This window comes from Dendrobates tinctorius, unplaced genomic scaffold (genome assembly GCF_039654945.1).
Source record: "Dendrobates tinctorius isolate UK_male_01 unplaced genomic scaffold, ASM3965494v1 ptg000222l, whole genome shotgun sequence".
Taxonomy (NCBI): domain Eukaryota; kingdom Metazoa; phylum Chordata; class Amphibia; order Anura; family Dendrobatidae; genus Dendrobates; species Dendrobates tinctorius.
In genome coordinates this window covers 357,734-375,163 of record NW_027361889.1, presented here as the reverse complement: position 1 = coordinate 375,163, position 17,430 = coordinate 357,734, and the positions used below count along the sequence as shown (strand labels likewise).

Genomic DNA, 17,430 nt, shown 5'->3' with positions numbered 1-17,430 from the left:
ATACCCTCAAATGAAAGATGAAAGTCTGAATTTCAACTGCATCTGAATTGTTTTGTTTAGAATTCATTGTGGTAATGTCTAGAACCAAAATGAGAATGTTGTCTCTGTCCAAATATATATGGACCTAACTGTATACAGAGACATGACAAATTTATGTTCTCTTATCTCTACGTAGCACAGAGACAGAAGCATAGAAAACATTACATTGCAGTACTGAGCATTGTCACTGTGAATCCATCTCTGGGGTGAAATAAATACTAGAAAACTGCAACACCCATCTGTCTGTCTGCCTAGGTGCCTAAGACTCAATTGACAGCTGTAATCTGATCCCTCAGTGAACTGGTAGTTTATATTGTTTTGGCCAAGATAGATTTTACTCAACAAAAGATGATACATAGGCAATAATAATATATAACAAGATAATTTATTTTATTAGAAAACAATTAAAAACATATACCAAGATATGGGGAAAGAAGGGGGTGGGCTAGAGGCTCACCGCCATGATCAAAAATCGACATGCATGTCCAGGCAACGGACAGTACCATATAAGGGGAATAATATGTCTGCTATGAATATCTAATCAATAACATGTCATTAAGGAACAAAAATTCTTTCACAGACAAGACCCTCATCTACACCTAATAACAATAGTAATAGTACCTGTGTACCCTGGATAAACATATAACATTAAAAAGTTTTTTCTTCCAATGGTAAAATTACCTCCAAGGGATAGCACAGAGGTACCGCTGTTAGCTGGGGGCTGCACGTCTACCCCGACGCGCGTTTCGGTCTCCTTCCTCAGGGGGCCTGTGACTGGTAATGTGATCGGCATCTTTATAAAGCCCGCGAGCGGCAAAAATTGGCCGCAAACCGGAACTGATACTCCTAACCCGGAAATAACGGGCCGCGTTGTCAAGCCAACCAGATTGCCAGTCAGCGGCGGCGTCAGGCGGGGGGAGGAGCCGGGACAACCCAGACAACCCGCCCACCGCTGTGTGACGCCGCACAGCCGGAAATGATGCTCCTAACCCGGAAATGACGGGCCGCGTTGTCAAGCCAACCGGGACGCCAGTCAGCGGCGGCGTCAGGCGGGGGGAGGAGCCGGGGCAGACCCAGACAACCCACCCACCGCCATGTGACGCCGCAAGTCGACAGACGCAGCGGTGGAAGACAACACGCTCGTACAGGGCAGGAGCACAATTTGGCCGACACAATTACCAATACATAGAACCAGCTACAACAATGGTGGATAGGATGCGGATTGCCCACAAATTACAAACTATTAACATGACGGACAAATATTATGTATATACACACTATAACCCATAAGGATAACATAAAGCCCATCAAAAAACATCAAAAAACATCATCAATTCGGACGCATAACCAATATCAGAATCACAGGTTATATACATGTAAATAACAGAATATTCGATGTCACCATAGTTGCATATGTACAATCATTTTTTAATAACATAACCACATAGTGTACATAATAAATCTGTCAACATAACCACAAGATTCATTCTTGCATATAGTTTAAGGATGATTCCAAGGATGCCGTCACGGATATGTAAACAACTGGGAACCGAATACACCACCATTAGAGTAGCGATCTCGAAATATCAATGGCATAAGAGCTAAAAACAAAAATAAAAAATACAAGGGTTAAAATACAGATCAATAGCGAGAGGCCACGCCCACAATGACGGGAAAGGGAATTTATATAAATGAAGAATAACTGATATTCTCATTGAGTCCAGATGGATAGACCGTGCCAAGGGTCCATATCCACCTGGACTCGAGTTGGGCCAATTTTACAGTTAAACCCCCACCACGAATATCAACATCAAGCATATCAATGCCACATACTCTCAAAAGATTACTATTACAATTATGGTATTTCTTAAAGTGGCGGGGGATCGTCTTCAGTAGTGTTGTATCCTCAGTGGCCGCTGCTGCCTCTATACCTAGTACATGCTCCCGTACCCGAATTTTTAAAAATCTAGATGTCATGCCCACGTAGATTTTGTCACATGGGCACACCGCATAATAGATCACGTACCTACTTGTACATGTGATCCGTTTTTTGATCTTATATTCACGAGAGCCGTCTTGATTGACAAACATGTCAATACGATCAATATTGGTACAGGCAACACAGCGGCCACAGGGGAAACAACCATTTATCTGCACAATCCTATCCAAAAAAGTACCTCCAGATTCAGCAGTATAATGACTGCGGACCAACCGATCTCGTAAATTTTTAGATCGTCTAACAGCAATTGCGGCCCTTTCTGGAAGTATTTTCGAAATAACTGGATCGGCCCTCAAAAGAAACCATGACCTATCAAGAATTTTCCTCATAAGTCCAAACTGAGAGTGGAAATTCGTCACAAATCTCGTAGTATTCTTACTCCTTATTGGTTTATTGCCATAAAGGAGATTATTTCTTGTTGAATATCTAGCCCTATTAAAGGCTTTTTTAATCATACGGTTACTATACCCGCGTTCTTTTAGTCTCACACCCAGGTCACCAGCTTGTTTATAAAATTCCTCATCAGTCGAACATAGTCTACGCAGTCTAAGGTATTGTCCAATGGGGACAGACTGGATCATATGTCCAGGGTGGGAGGATTGAGCATGGAGCAACATGTTGGTAGCGGTTGGTTTACGGTAAATATTAGTTTGCACTTCACCATTAGCATCCTTCTGGAGAAGTACATCCAAAAATTCAATACTATTCACGTCATATTTGTAAGTGATAAAAATATTTAATTCATTGTCATTAAGAGATGACATGAATGTTTGAAGGTCATCATTAGATCCCTGCCAGATCAACAAAATGTCGTCGATGTACCGCGTCCACGAGAGGACGCGGCACATCGAAGACGATTGATCAAGCAGGGAGAGGTCTCTCTCCCACAGCCCCAGGAACAGGTTGGCGTAGGAGGGGGCAAAAGAAGCCCCCATCGCTGTACCCTGGAGCTGCAGGAAAAAAGACCCCTTAAAAACAAAAAAATTGTGAGTAAGTGTGAACCTGAGGAGCTCAATGATCAATTCCCTAATCATCACTGGCAAATTGGACATGCCCAGAAAGAATGCCGTTGCCCGAATACCATCATCATGCCTGATGCTGGTATAAAGGGACTCTACGTCACCCGTCACCAGCAACATGTCCTCATCCAATTGTAGCCCATCAATCCGTCTCAATAGTTCACCTGTATCTTTAAGAAATGATGGCAAAGTTTCCACTAATGGCTGTAGCTTTGAATCGATCCACCGATTTACATGCTCTAGATAGTTACCCCTCCCTGAAATGATTGGGCGACCAGGGGGTGTCTGCGCATCCTTATGAATCTTAGGTAATAGGTAAAAGGTCGGGATCCTAGGTTCAGAAATAATCAAAGCTTTGGCCAATTCACTAGTAATTACCCCCGACTCATTCGCCCTTTTAATGATGTCTTTTAGTTCACTAGAGAAGGCAGACAAGGGGTTAAAGGTGAGTTTTCTATAACAGGTTTTATTGTTTAGTTGTCTAAAGGCCTCCTTTTCATAAAGTAACTTGGGCCAAACTACTACATTACCCCCCTTGTCTGCCGACTTATAAACCACATCCGTAAGACCCTGAAGGACGCGCAGACGTCCCCGCTCCTCTCTAGTAAGATTGTCACGATAAATATGTGATGGTATTTTTAAAAATTCTTTTGAGACAATCTGTACAAATAAATCAACGTTTGGACAAGATGAGAGGGGGGGGAAATTCCTAGATTTAGAACGTATGGAATTTGGTATCTTACCTCCCTCTAGAGCATCGTGTTCAGTGGATAGATCTTCAAGAATACCAAGAGCTACTTGTTCTTCTTCTGTGGGAAAAAGATCGAATAAATTGCCATCAAAAAAATGTTTCTTAAAAATCAGGGAACGGGCAAACAGATGAAGGTCCTTGATAGCCAGAAAGGCATCAAAACGTGCTGCTGGAGAAAAGGACAAACCCTTTTCCAACAGGGCTAAATCAGTATGTGTAAATATATGTTGACTAAGGTTAATTACCTTATTATTGTATCTTGTAGCCACCGGAGAATAATTTTGACGTTTGTAAGGATGGAAAGAGAATTCCTTCTGATTACGTCTCATAGATCCTGACCGAGTTGCTATAGATGACTCAGACGACTCAGATCTATCACTCATCGATGAGACTGATGTATGAGACGGAATACGTCTCATCTGACGATCCGATACCTGAGCTTTACGCCACAAATATACCGTATGGTTCTCATAGTCCCTACGGTCCCGATTAAGTTTAGTCAGTTGAGTAGATTGAATTTTCTTAACAACCGTCTCCAAGGTTTTTTCCAATTGTGCATGAAACAAATTCACCTTCTCCACCGTACCCAGAGCCACTAGTTCATCTTCCATTTTTTTAATGTCCATATCCAACTGTGATATAACTCCACTGTTGTGTTCACTAAGAAGCTTCATGAGAATCTGTGAACAACCATTACAGGCCTCCTCCCACCTGGACATGAAAGTACTATCTTCGACTGGAAACGTGGGAATCACACGTACCCTCAAGCCTCTAGGGATCATTTTAATAGTCAAATACTTATCGAGAAATGTGCGATTCCACCACAGTTTTGTCCTTTTAACAACCAATTGTTGCAATGTTCCCATACACTCATCCCATCTCCCATCACTGCTTGATGGTATACTAGACCCATCACCCCCAAATACTTGGTCAATGTGTGAAAGCCAACTCTTTTCTTTGGCTTGAAAATCCATGTCGGATAGGAAACCTGTGCGAAACACAGTAATAATTAATAACCAACAAATCAGACAAATACACATGATATTTACCAATAATTCTCATGGATCATGTGCATATGGATTAAATACGCCTATCATCGAAATACAGATGAAGCTCAACAAAAGATGATACATAGGCAATAATAATATATAACAAGATAATTTATTTTATTAGAAAACAATTAAAAACATATACCAAGATATGGGGAAAGAAGGGGGTGGGCTAGAGGCTCACCGCCATGATCAAAAATCGACATGCATGTCCAGGCAACGGACAGTACCATATAAGGGGAATAATATGTCTGCTATGAATATCTAATCAATAACATGTCATTAAGGAACAAAAATTCTTTCACAGACAAGACCCTCATCTACACCTAATAACAATAGTAATAGTACCTGTGTACCCTGGATAAACATATAACATTAAAAAGTTTTTTCTTCCAATGGTAAAATTACCTCCAAGGGATAGCACAGAGGTACCGCTGTTAGCTGGGGGCTGCACGTCTACCCCGACGCGCGTTTCGGTCTCCTTCCTCAGGGGGCCTGTGACTGGTAATGTGATCGGCATCTTTATAAAGCCCGCGAGCGGCAAAAATTGGCCGCAAACCGGAACTGATACTCCTAACCCGGAAATAACGGGCCGCGTTGTCAAGCCAACCGGATTGCCAGTCAGCGGCGGCGTCAGGCGGGGGGAGGAGCCGGGACAACCCAGACAACCCGCCCACCGCTGTGTGACGCCGCACAGCCGGAAATGATGCTCCTAACCCGGAAATGACGGGCCGCGTTGTCAAGCCAACCGGGACGCCAGTCAGCGGCGGCGTCAGGCGGGGGGAGGAGCCGGGGCAGACTCAGACAACCCACCCACCGCCATGTGACGCCGCAAGCCGACAGACGCAGCGGTGGAAGACAACACGCTCGTACAGGGCAGGAGCACAATTTGGCCGACACAATTACCAATACATAGAACCAGCTACAACAATGGTGGATAGGATGCGGATTGCCCACAAATTACAAACTATTAACATGACGGACAAATATTATGTATATACACACTATAACCCATAAGGATAACATAAAGCCCATCAAAAAACATCAAAAAACATCATCAATTCGGACGCATAACCAATATCAGAATCACAGGTTATATACATGTAAATAACAGAATATTCGATGTCACCATAGTTGCATATGTACAATCATTTTTTAATAACATAACCACATAGTGTACATAATAAATCTGTCAACATAACCACAAGATTCATTCTTGCATATAGTTTAAGGATGATTCCAAGGATGCCGTCACGGATATGTAAACAACTGGGAACCGAATACACCACCATTAGAGTAGCGATCTCGAAATATCAATGGCATAAGAGCTAAAAACAAAAATAAAAAATACAAGGGTTAAAATACAGATCAATAGCGAGAGGCCACGCCCACAATGACGGGAAAGGGAATTTATATAAATGAAGAATAACTGATATTCTCATTGAGTCCAGATGGATAGACCGTGCCAAGGGTCCATATCCACCTGGACTCGAGTTGGGCCAATTTTACAGTTAAACCCCCACCACGAATATCAACATCAAGCATATCAATGCCACGTACTCTCAAAAGATTACTATTACAATTATGGTATTTCTTAAAGTGGCGGGGGATCGTCTTCAGTAGTGTTGTATCCTCAGTGGCCGCTGCTGCCTCTATACCTAGTACATGCTCCCGTACCCGAATTTTTAAAAATCTAGATGTCATGCCCACGTAGATTTTGTCACATGGGCACACCGCATAATAGATCACGTACCTACTTGTACATGTGATCCGTTTTTTGATCTTATATTCACGAGAGCCGTCTTGATTGACAAACATGTCAATACGATCAATATTGGTACAGGCAACACAGCGGCCACAGGGGAAACAACCATTTATCTGCACAATCCTATCCAAAAAAGTACCTCCAGATTCAGCAGTATAATGACTGCGGACCAACCGATCTCGTAAATTTTTAGATCGTCTAACAGCAATTGCGGCCCTTTCTGGAAGTATTTTCGAAATAACTGGATCGGCCCTCAAAAGAAACCATGACCTATCAAGAATTTTCCTCATAAGTCCAAACTGAGAGTGGAAATTCGTCACAAATCTCGTAGTATTCTTACTCCTTATTGGTTTATTGCCATAAAGGAGATTATTTCTTGTTGAATATCTAGCCCTATTAAAGGCTTTTTTAATCATACGGTTACTATACCCGCGTTCTTTTAGTCTCACACCCAGGTCACCAGCTTGTTTATAAAATTCCTCATCAGTCGAACATAGTCTACGCAGTCTAAGGTATTGTCCAATGGGGACAGACTGGATCATATGTCCAGGGTGGGAGGATTGAGCATGGAGCAACATGTTGGTAGCGGTTGGTTTACGGTAAATATTAGTTTGCACTTCACCATTAGCATCCTTCTGGAGAAGTACATCCAAAAATTCAATACTATTCACGTCATATTTGTAAGTGATAAAAATATTTAATTCATTGTCATTAAGAGATGACATGAATGTTTGAAGGTCATCATTAGATCCCTGCCAGATCAACAAAATGTCGTCGATGTACCGCGTCCACGAGAGGACGCGGCACATCGAAGACGATTGATCAAGCAGGGAGAGGTCTCTCTCCCACAGCCCCAGGAACAGGTTGGCGTAGGAGGGGGCAAAAGAAGCCCCCATCGCTGTACCCTGGAGCTGCAGGAAAAAAGACCCCTTAAAAACAAAAAAATTGTGAGTAAGTGTGAACCTGAGGAGCTCAATGATCAATTCCCTAATCATCACTGGCAAATTGGACATGCCCAGAAAGAATGCCGTTGCCCGAATACCATCATCATGCCTGATGCTGGTATAAAGGGACTCTACGTCACCCGTCACCAGCAACATGTCCTCATCCAATTGTAGCCCATCAATCCGTCTCAATAGTTCACCTGTATCTTTAAGAAATGATGGCAAAGTTTCCACTAATGGCTGTAGCTTTGAATCGATCCACCGATTTACATGCTCTAGATAGTTACCCCTCCCTGAAATGATTGGGCGACCAGGGGGTGTCTGCGCATCCTTATGAATCTTAGGTAATAGGTAAAAGGTCGGGATCCTAGGTTCAGAAATAATCAAAGCTTTGGCCAATTCACTAGTAATTACCCCCGACTCATTCGCCCTTTTAATGATGTCTTTTAGTTCACTAGAGAAGGCAGACAAGGGGTTAAAGGTGAGTTTTCTATAACAGGTTTTATTGTTTAGTTGTCTAAAGGCCTCCTTTTCATAAAGTAACTTGGGCCAAACTACTACATTACCCCCCTTGTCTGCCGACTTATAAACCACATCCGTAAGACCCTGAAGGACGCGCAGACGTCCCCGCTCCTCTCTAGTAAGATTGTCACGATAAATATGTGATGGTATTTTTAAAAATTCTTTTGAGACAATCTGTACAAATAAATCAACGTTTGGACAAGATGAGAGGGGGGGGAAATTCCTAGATTTAGAACGTATGGAATTTGGTATCTTACCTCCCTCTAGAGCATCGTGTTCAGTGGATAGATCTTCAAGAATACCAAGAGCTACTTGTTCTTCTTCTGTGGGAAAAAGATCGAATAAATTGCCATCAAAAAAATGTTTCTTAAAAATCAGGGAACGGGCAAACAGATGAAGGTCCTTGATAGCCAGAAAGGCATCAAAACGTGCTGCTGGAGAAAAGGACAAACCCTTTTCCAACAGGGCTAAATCAGTATGTGTAAATATATGTTGACTAAGGTTAATTACCTTATTATTGTATCTTGTAGCCACCGGAGAATAATTTTGACGTTTGTAAGGATGGAAAGAGAATTCCTTCTGATTACGTCTCATAGATCCTGACCGAGTTGCTATAGATGACTCAGACGACTCAGATCTATCACTCATCGATGAGACTGATGTATGAGACGGAATACGTCTCATCTGACGATCCGATACCTGAGCTTTACGCCACAAATATACCGTATGGTTCTCATAGTCCCTACGGTCCCGATTAAGTTTAGTCAGTTGAGTAGATTGAATTTTCTTAACAACCGTCTCCAAGGTTTTTTCCAATTGTGCATGAAACAAATTCACCTTCTCCACCGTACCCAGAGCCACTAGTTCATCTTCCATTTTTTTAATGTCCATATCCAACTGTGATATAACTCCACTGTTGTGTTCACTAAGAAGCTTCATGAGAATCTGTGAACAACCATTACAGGCCTCCTCCCACCTGGACATGAAAGTACTATCTTCGACTGGAAACGTGGGAATCACACGTACCCTCAAGCCTCTAGGGATCATTTTAATAGTCAAATACTTATCGAGAAATGTGCGATTCCACCACAGTTTTGTCCTTTTAACAACCAATTGTTGCAATGTTCCCATACACTCATCCCATCTCCCATCACTGCTTGATGGTATACTAGACCCATCACCCCCAAATACTTGGTCAATGTGTGAAAGCCAACTCTTTTCTTTGGCTTGAAAATCCATGTCGGATAGGAAACCTGTGCGAAACACAGTAATAATTAATAACCAACAAATCAGACAAATACACATGATATTTACCAATAATTCTCATGGATCATGTGCATATGGATTAAATACGCCTATCATCGAAATACAGATGAAGCTCAACAAAAGATGATACATAGGCAATAATAATATATAACAAGATAATTTATTTTATTAGAAAACAATTAAAAACATATACCAAGATATGGGGAAAGAAGGGGGTGGGCTAGAGGCTCACCACCATGATCAAAAATCGACATGCATGTCCAGGCAACGGACAGTACCATATAAGGGGAATAATATGTCTGCTATGAATATCTAATCAATGACATGTCATTAAGGAACAAAAATTCTTTCACAGACAAGACCCTCATCTACACCTAATAACAATAGTAATAGTACCTGTGTACCCTGGATAAACATATAACATTAAAAAGTTTTTTCTTCCAATGGTAAAATTACCTCCAAGGGATAGCACAGAGGTACCGCTGTTAGCTGGGGGCTACACGTCTACCCCGACGCGCGTTTCGGTCTCCTTCCTCAGGGGGCCTGTGACTGGTAATGTGATCGGCATCTTTATAAAGCCCGCGAGCGGCAAAAATTGGCCGCAAACCGGAACTGATACTCCTAACCCGGAAATAACGGGCCGCGTTGTCAAGCCAACCGGATTGCCAGTCAGCGGCGGCGTCAGGCGGGGGGAGGAGCCGGGACAACCCAGACAACCCGCCCACCGCTGTGTGACGCCGCACAGCCGGAAATGATGCTCCTAACCCGGAAGCTTGATCAATCGTCTTCGATGTGCCGCGTCCTCTCGTGGACGCGGTACATCGACGACATTTTGTTGATCTGGCAGGGATCTAATGATGACCTTCAAACATTCATGTCATCTCTTAATGACAATGAATTAAATATTTTTATCACTTACAAATATGACGTGAATAGTATTGAATTTTTGGATGTACTTCTCCAGAAGGATGCTAATGGTGAAGTGCAAACTAATATTTACCGTAAACCAACCGCTACCAACATGTTGCTCCATGCTCAATCCTCCCACCCTGGACATATGATCCAGTCTGTCCCCATTGGACAATACCTTAGACTGCGTAGACTATGTTCGACTGATGAGGAATTTTATAAACAAGCTGGTGACCTGGGTGTGAGACTAAAAGAACGCGGGTATAGTAACCGTATGATTAAAAAAGCCTTTAATAGGGCTAGATATTCAACAAGAAATAATCTCCTTTATGGCAATAAACCAATAAGGAGTAAGAATACTACGAGATTTGTGACGAATTTCCACTCTCAGTTTGGACTTATGAGGAAAATTCTTGATAGGTCATGGTTTCTTTTGAGGGCCGATCCAGTTATTTCGAAAATACTTCCAGAAAGGGCCGCAATTGCTGTTAGACGATCTAAAAATTTACGAGATCGGTTGGTCCGCAGTCATTATACTGCTGAATCTGGAGGTACTTTTTTGGATAGGATTGTGCAGATAAATGGTTGTTTCCCCTGTGGCCGCTGTGTTGCCTGTACCAATATTGATCGTATTGACATGTTTGTCAATCAAGACGGCTCTCGTGAATATAAGATCAAAAAACGGATCACATGTACAAGTAGGTACGTGATCTATTATGCGGTGTGCCCATGTGACAAAATCTACGTGGGCATGACATCTAGATTTTTAAAAATTCGGGTACGGGAGCATGTACTAGGTATAGAGGCAGCAGCGGCCACTGAGGATACAACACTACTGAAGACGATCCCCCGCCACTTTAAGAAATACCATAATTGTAATAGTAATCTTTTGAGAGTACGTGGCATTGATATGCTTGATGTTGATATTCGTGGTGGGGGTTTAACTGTAAAATTGGCCCAACTCGAGTCCAGGTGGATATGGACCCTTGGCACGGTCTATCCATCTGGACTCAATGAGAATATCAGTTATTCTTCATTTATATAAATTCCCTTTCCCGTCATTGTGGGCGTGGCCTCTCGCTATTGATCTGTATTTTAACCCTTGTATTTTTTATTTTTGTTTTTAGCTCTTATGCCATTGATATTTCGAGATCGCTACTCTAATGGTGGTGTATTCGGTTCCCAGTTGTTTACATATCCGTGACGGCATCCTTGGAATCATCCTTAAACTATATGCAAGAATGAATCTTGTGGTTATGTTGACAGATTTATTATGTACACTATGTGGTTATGTTATTAAAAAATGATTGTACATATGCAACTATGGTGACATCGAATATTCTGTTATTTACATGTATATAACCTGTGATTCTGATATTGGTTATGCGTCCGAATTGATGATGTTTTTTGATGTTTTTTGATGGGCTTTATGTTATCCTTATGGGTTATAGTGTGTATATACATAATATTTGTCCGTCATGTTAATAGTTTGTAATTTGTGGGCAATCCGCATCCTATCCACCATTGTTGTAGCTGGTTCTATGTATTGGTAATTGTGTCGGCCAAATTGTGCTCCTGCCCTGTACGAGCGTGTTGTCTTCCACCGCTGCGTCTGTCGGCTTGCGGCGTCACATGGCGGTGGGTGGGTTGTCTGGGTCTGCCCCGGCTCCTCCCCCCGCCTGACGCCGCCGCTGACTGGCGTCCCGGTTGGCTTGACAACGCGGCCCGTCATTTCCGGGTTAGGAGCATCATTTCCGGCTGTGCGGCGTCACACAGCGGTGGGCGGGTTGTCTGGGTTGTCCCGGCTCCTCCCCCCGCCTGACGCCGCCGCTGACTGGCAATCCGGTTGGCTTGACAACGCGGCCCGTTATTTCCGGGTTAGGAGTATCAGTTCCGGTTTGCGGCCAATTTTTGCCGCTCGCGGGCTTTATAAAGATGCCGATCACATTACCAGTCACAGGCCCCCTGAGGAAGGAGACCGAAACGCGCGTCGGGGTAGACGTGCAGCCCCCAGCTAACAGCGGTACCTCTGTGCTATCCCTTGGAGGTAATTTTACCATTGGAAGAAAAAACTTTTTAATGTTATATGTTTATCCAGGGTACACAGGTACTATTACTATTGTTATTAGGTGTAGATGAGGGTCTTGTCTGTGAAAGAATTTTTGTTCCTTAATGACATGTTATTGATTAGATATTCATAGCAGACATATTATTCCCCTTATATGGTACTGTCCGTTGCCTGGACATGCATGTCGATTTTTGATCATGGCGGTGAGCCTCTAGCCCACCCCCTTCTTTCCCCATATCTTGGTATATGTTTTTAATTGTTTTCTAATAAAATAAATTATCTTGTTATATATTATTATTGCCTATGTATCATCTTTTGTTGAGCTTCATCTGTATTTCGATGATAGGCGTATTTAATCCATATGCACATGATCCATGAGAATTATTGGTAAATATCATGTGTATTTGTCTGATTTGTTGGTTACCAAGATAGATTTTAGAAGTTTTTCCTGAGTGAATGGAGAAGTGGCTCATAAGTGAAGAACAAAGAGAATATATCTCTCTATTAAGATATGCCAAAAAGGGTTCGATCTATCTATTCTCATCTACATTCAACCATAGGAGTATTTTCCTTTATAAATGCACCATCTATTATTAGGAGCTCCCCTCAATTAATTTAATATCATGCACTCTGTAATATGTATATAACTGGTATCTAGGGGAAGGTGATAAGAGCCATCAAGAATTCAGAGTAACTAGATTCAGTGATGGGTGAAATGAGTGTTCATTCCCCATCACATACATTTCACCCATATAGATGTCTTTAGCTCATACAGCGAGGTTTTTTTCCTAAGAAATTAGAATATGGCTGTTCCTTCCTCTTAGCATATGTGCACTCAATGTCTTTTTCAATTTTCTCCAGAGGAAGACATTTCAGGAAAAAACGGCTTTATTTTTTAAGCTTTTTTTAGCTTATTTTTGGTAATTTGGTGAGAAAGTTATTGACGTTTTTGACCAACTTTGGTTTTTCGGAGCATTTTTACAGCCTTTTTGTGGCATCTTTTTATGGAGCATTTTTACAGCTTTTTTGTGGCATCTTTTGTTCTGGCATTTTCCATACTTTTTTTTAACTTCAATAATGGAGAAACTGCTAGCATTTTGTGAACCAAAAATGCTGGCAAAACGTTCAAAAGGACACCCTAACATCTTTTAAGCTGTGTCATTGGCTTTTATTATAAAGCATTGAGAACCTTTAAAACTTAAAACACCTGAAGAAATGGTCTGCTCACTTTTTTTAACCAATTGGTTTTAACCAATTAGTGGCTACAAGTGAAAGACAATTTGCTGCAGCAGGAACCGCTCCCCTTTTCCTTGTTTCCGGTAGGATAAAAGATAACTAAGATAAGAGGCATATAGCATTGTAAGTGGTACATTCTATAGTGTTTGCTTTGGGGTCTATGTACTTTAAAGCACCACTCCAGTGTTTTTTTATTGCACCACTGGAGTGGTGCTTTAAATGTAATTCCCGTGCCCCCTGTCTCATACTCACCTGCCCCCGCCTTCATCGTTTTCCAAGGTCCCTCCGGTCGCCACTTCAATCTCTGGTGAAAAGTGACCTGCCAGCAGCTCCAGTGTTTTATGGAGCGGCGCAGAGGTCACTTTTCAATACAAGTCTATGAGAGCCTTGTTCTGCATCTCATAGACGTTTATTGAAAGGTTGTGACATAGCTTTCGAATTCTGGCCAGCCAGAAGCTTTGCTCACCGGAGCAGTGCCGAAAAACGGCAATGACACTGGAGGGTAAGTATATGACTGAGGCAGGGGGCTTACATTTAAAGAGCCACTTCAGCGCTGGACAAAAAAACACTGGAGTGGTGCTTTAAAGATATTGTCTATGAGTGGAGCTAAAGAAAAGCTATTTGAACATATGCTCCGATACCTGGTATATGGTGGAGTGGCAAGTCATCCTACCTTGGCCAAGTTGTTTAGCTACATGGCATAGTCAGTAAACTGAGTTTTTGCCCCAGGTAAAGACAAAACTCACTTTAGTTTTCCATTTTTTTTTCACAAACAGCGCCATTCTTGTCCAAAGGCTGAGTCTGGAATTGCAACCCATCCAAATGGGGCTGAACCGAATTACTGGACACGGCCCATGAACAAGTGTGGCTGTGTTTCTAAAAAAAAAAATGTGTTTCTAATATCCTACTAATAACAACCATTTTTCCACCTCAGTAAAACACTAAAGTCCCCAACACATACAGATCATTTCAAGAAAATGTGCAAAAATTAAGTAACACCCCAGTACTTTCTTGATTAATTTGCCCATTTTAATTGATCCAATTTGGTCAATTATCATTAAAACTAATACATATATAAATCAGTTCTGTGTGACATCAGCCATGTCCTATGTGTGGTTGAAAGACAACTGACTGCAGCAGGAGCCTCCCCCCTTTTTACTGACTCCAGAAGGACAAAAAAAGAGCTAAGCTAAGAGGTGTGGCTTCAGGTGAAAGACAGTTAGCTGCAGCAGGAACCTCTGTTGTGAGTTCATTTACTGGTCCACCAGTTGTGAGTTCTCCTGCCAGGTTCCCTCTGGTGGTAACAGGAGGTAGTGAGGCTGATTTAATCAGTAGAGATCTGCCACCTGATAATGAGGATGACGATTGGAGCTCAGGAATCTCAGACTGGATTTAAGACAGCTTGTGCTGGTGATTCCTTCTGGCTTTTCAGGTCTTGGTTTTCAGCTCTGTTCCAGTCATCTAAAGCTAAGTTTTTCTGCTAATGTTCACACTTGATTTTGTTGGTCTATTCAGTTTTGTTTGTGTGGTCAGCCAGCCCCGGCTGGGGCTGTGCTAAATTTCCACTCTTATATACCTGTATTTGCCAATTTGCTTTTTGTCCCTTATTAGATTGGCCTCTTTTTGCTCTGTCTCAGAATATTTCAGAGTGCTGATATAGTGGGCGAAGTCTAGTGACTTCAGGGTTAATTTTGCTATCAGAAGTGTTGGACATTATTTTTGTAGGGTTTTTTGAAGATTGCAGACAGTGTCTTTCCTTTCCTATCCTTTCTAGTTAGTTTGGGCCCCATCATTTGCTCAGCCTATTTTCCTGCCTGTGTTTGTGCTTTCATCTTGTTTCACTGTCAATACATGTGTGGGGGCTGTCTTTCCTTTGGGGTCTGCTCTGGGGCAGTTAGTTTTCCCCTTTTCTTGCTTCAGGCTTATGTAGTTCTCCAGCTGTGATGAAGCATCTAGGATCATCGTAGGTACGCTCCACGGCTGCTGCTAGTTGTGTGGTTAGGATCAGGGATCTGCAATCTGCATAGTTACCAACCTCTCTGGTTTTCTGTGACTTAGCTTGTTTTGCTTTTTTTCTCCTCGGTGACCCATTCATAACAGAATCACAAGCAATACTGCAGATTCTAGGGTACTCAAAAGCAGGAAAAAGTTGTTAAAAAAAAAAGTGTCAGAATTTTTTTTTATATATATTTTTTCCTCTTTTTCTCTGGGGCCGTAGGAGGATTTTTTTTCCTAATGGAGATTAAGCAACTGTCTGATCGTGTGGAGCAGCTTGCTGCTGAAGTACAGGGAACTTCCACCTACCTCATTCAGTCACATGCTGCTGAACCTAAGATCCCTACTCCTGATGTGTTTTCTGGGGATCGGTCTAAATTTCTGAATTTTAAGAATAATTGTAAATTATTTCTTGCCTTGAAACCTAACTCATCGGGGAGCTCTGTGCAGCAGGTTAAAATTGTCATTGCCTTGCTGCGCGGCTATCCCCAGGATTGGGCTTTTTCTCTGACACCTGAAAATCCTATTCTGACTAATGTGGATGCATTTTTTCAAGCCTTGGGGTTGTTGTATGATGAACCTAATGCTGTTGATCAAGCTGAGAGAACCCTGTTGGCATTGAACCAGGGTCAGGATTCTGCAGAGTTATACTGTCAAAAATTCCAAAAGTGGGCAGTCCTTACTACATGGAATGATAGTGTATTGGCAGCTCTCTTTCGGAAGGGTTTATCAGAGACTGTAAAAGATGTTACGGTGGGATTTCCTGTTCCCTCTGGTCTGAATAATTCTATGTCATTAGCCATTCAAGTTGATCAGAGTTTACATGAATGTAAAACTACACGGGAGGCGCTGCCACCTTTTGAACAAACGTCTGAACCTATGCAATGTGATGGGGTTTTGTCTAGGGCGCAACGTCAGGAGTTTAGAAGGCGTAATAAGCTGTGTTTTTTCTGTGGAGACATCTCTGATACTATTTCTGTCTGCCCTAAACGAGAGAAACGTTTTGCACACACATTTGCTGTGGGCAGTATACAACCTAAGTTCCTTTTGGCAATTACTCTGATCTGCTCCTTATCCATGTTTTCCACGAAGGCTTTTGTGGATTCAGGAGCAGCGTTGAATCTGATGGATTTGGACTTTGCTAAACGTTGTGGTTTTTCCAGGACGCCTCTGCGGACGCCTAATCCTTTGAGAGGTATTGATGCTACTCCTTTGGCGGAAAATAAACCTCAGTTTTGAACCCAGGTGACAATGCGAGTTGCCCCAGACCACCAAGAAAATTGTAAATTTTTGGTGCTGCATGATATTATTGTTCTGGGTTTTCCTTGGCTGCAAACTCATAATCCAGTTTTGGATTGGAAATCTGGGTCTGTGGTGAGTTGGAGTTGTCAGTGTGTTCTTAGGGACGTTCCTGTTTTCTCCACCTCTCCTCAGTCTCATGATATTCCTGATTATCTAGCCGATTTTTCTGATGTATTTAGTGAGAGCAAGTCTGCGTCTTTGCCTCCTCATAGGAGTTATGACTGTGCAATTGAGTTGATGCCTGGGTGTAAATTTCCCAAGGTTCGGCTTTTCAACTTATTAGTACCCGAACATGATGCTATGCGATCCTATATTAAGGAGTCATTGGAGAAGGGTCATATTAGACCATCCTCGTCACCTTTAGGTGCTGTTTTTTTTTGTGGCCAAGAAAGATGGTTCATTAAGACCGTGTATTGATTATCGTTCCCTTAACAAGATGACGGTTAAATATCAGTATCCGTTACCTCTGATGTCTGATTTATTCTCCAGAGTTAAGAGTGCCTGCTGTTTTACTAAGCTTGACCTCAGGGGGCGTATAATCTTATTCGCATCAAGCACGGGGATGA

The 17,430-nt window shown here is 42.1% G+C and overlaps 1 protein-coding gene across 4 annotated transcripts in view; it reads left to right on the top strand.

The window, feature by feature from the left end:
• The window catches only part of ELFN1 (extracellular leucine rich repeat and fibronectin type III domain containing 1), a 673,117-nt gene that overhangs the window by 432,795 nt on the left and 222,892 nt on the right, over positions 1-17,430 (top strand). The window lies entirely within an intron of this gene.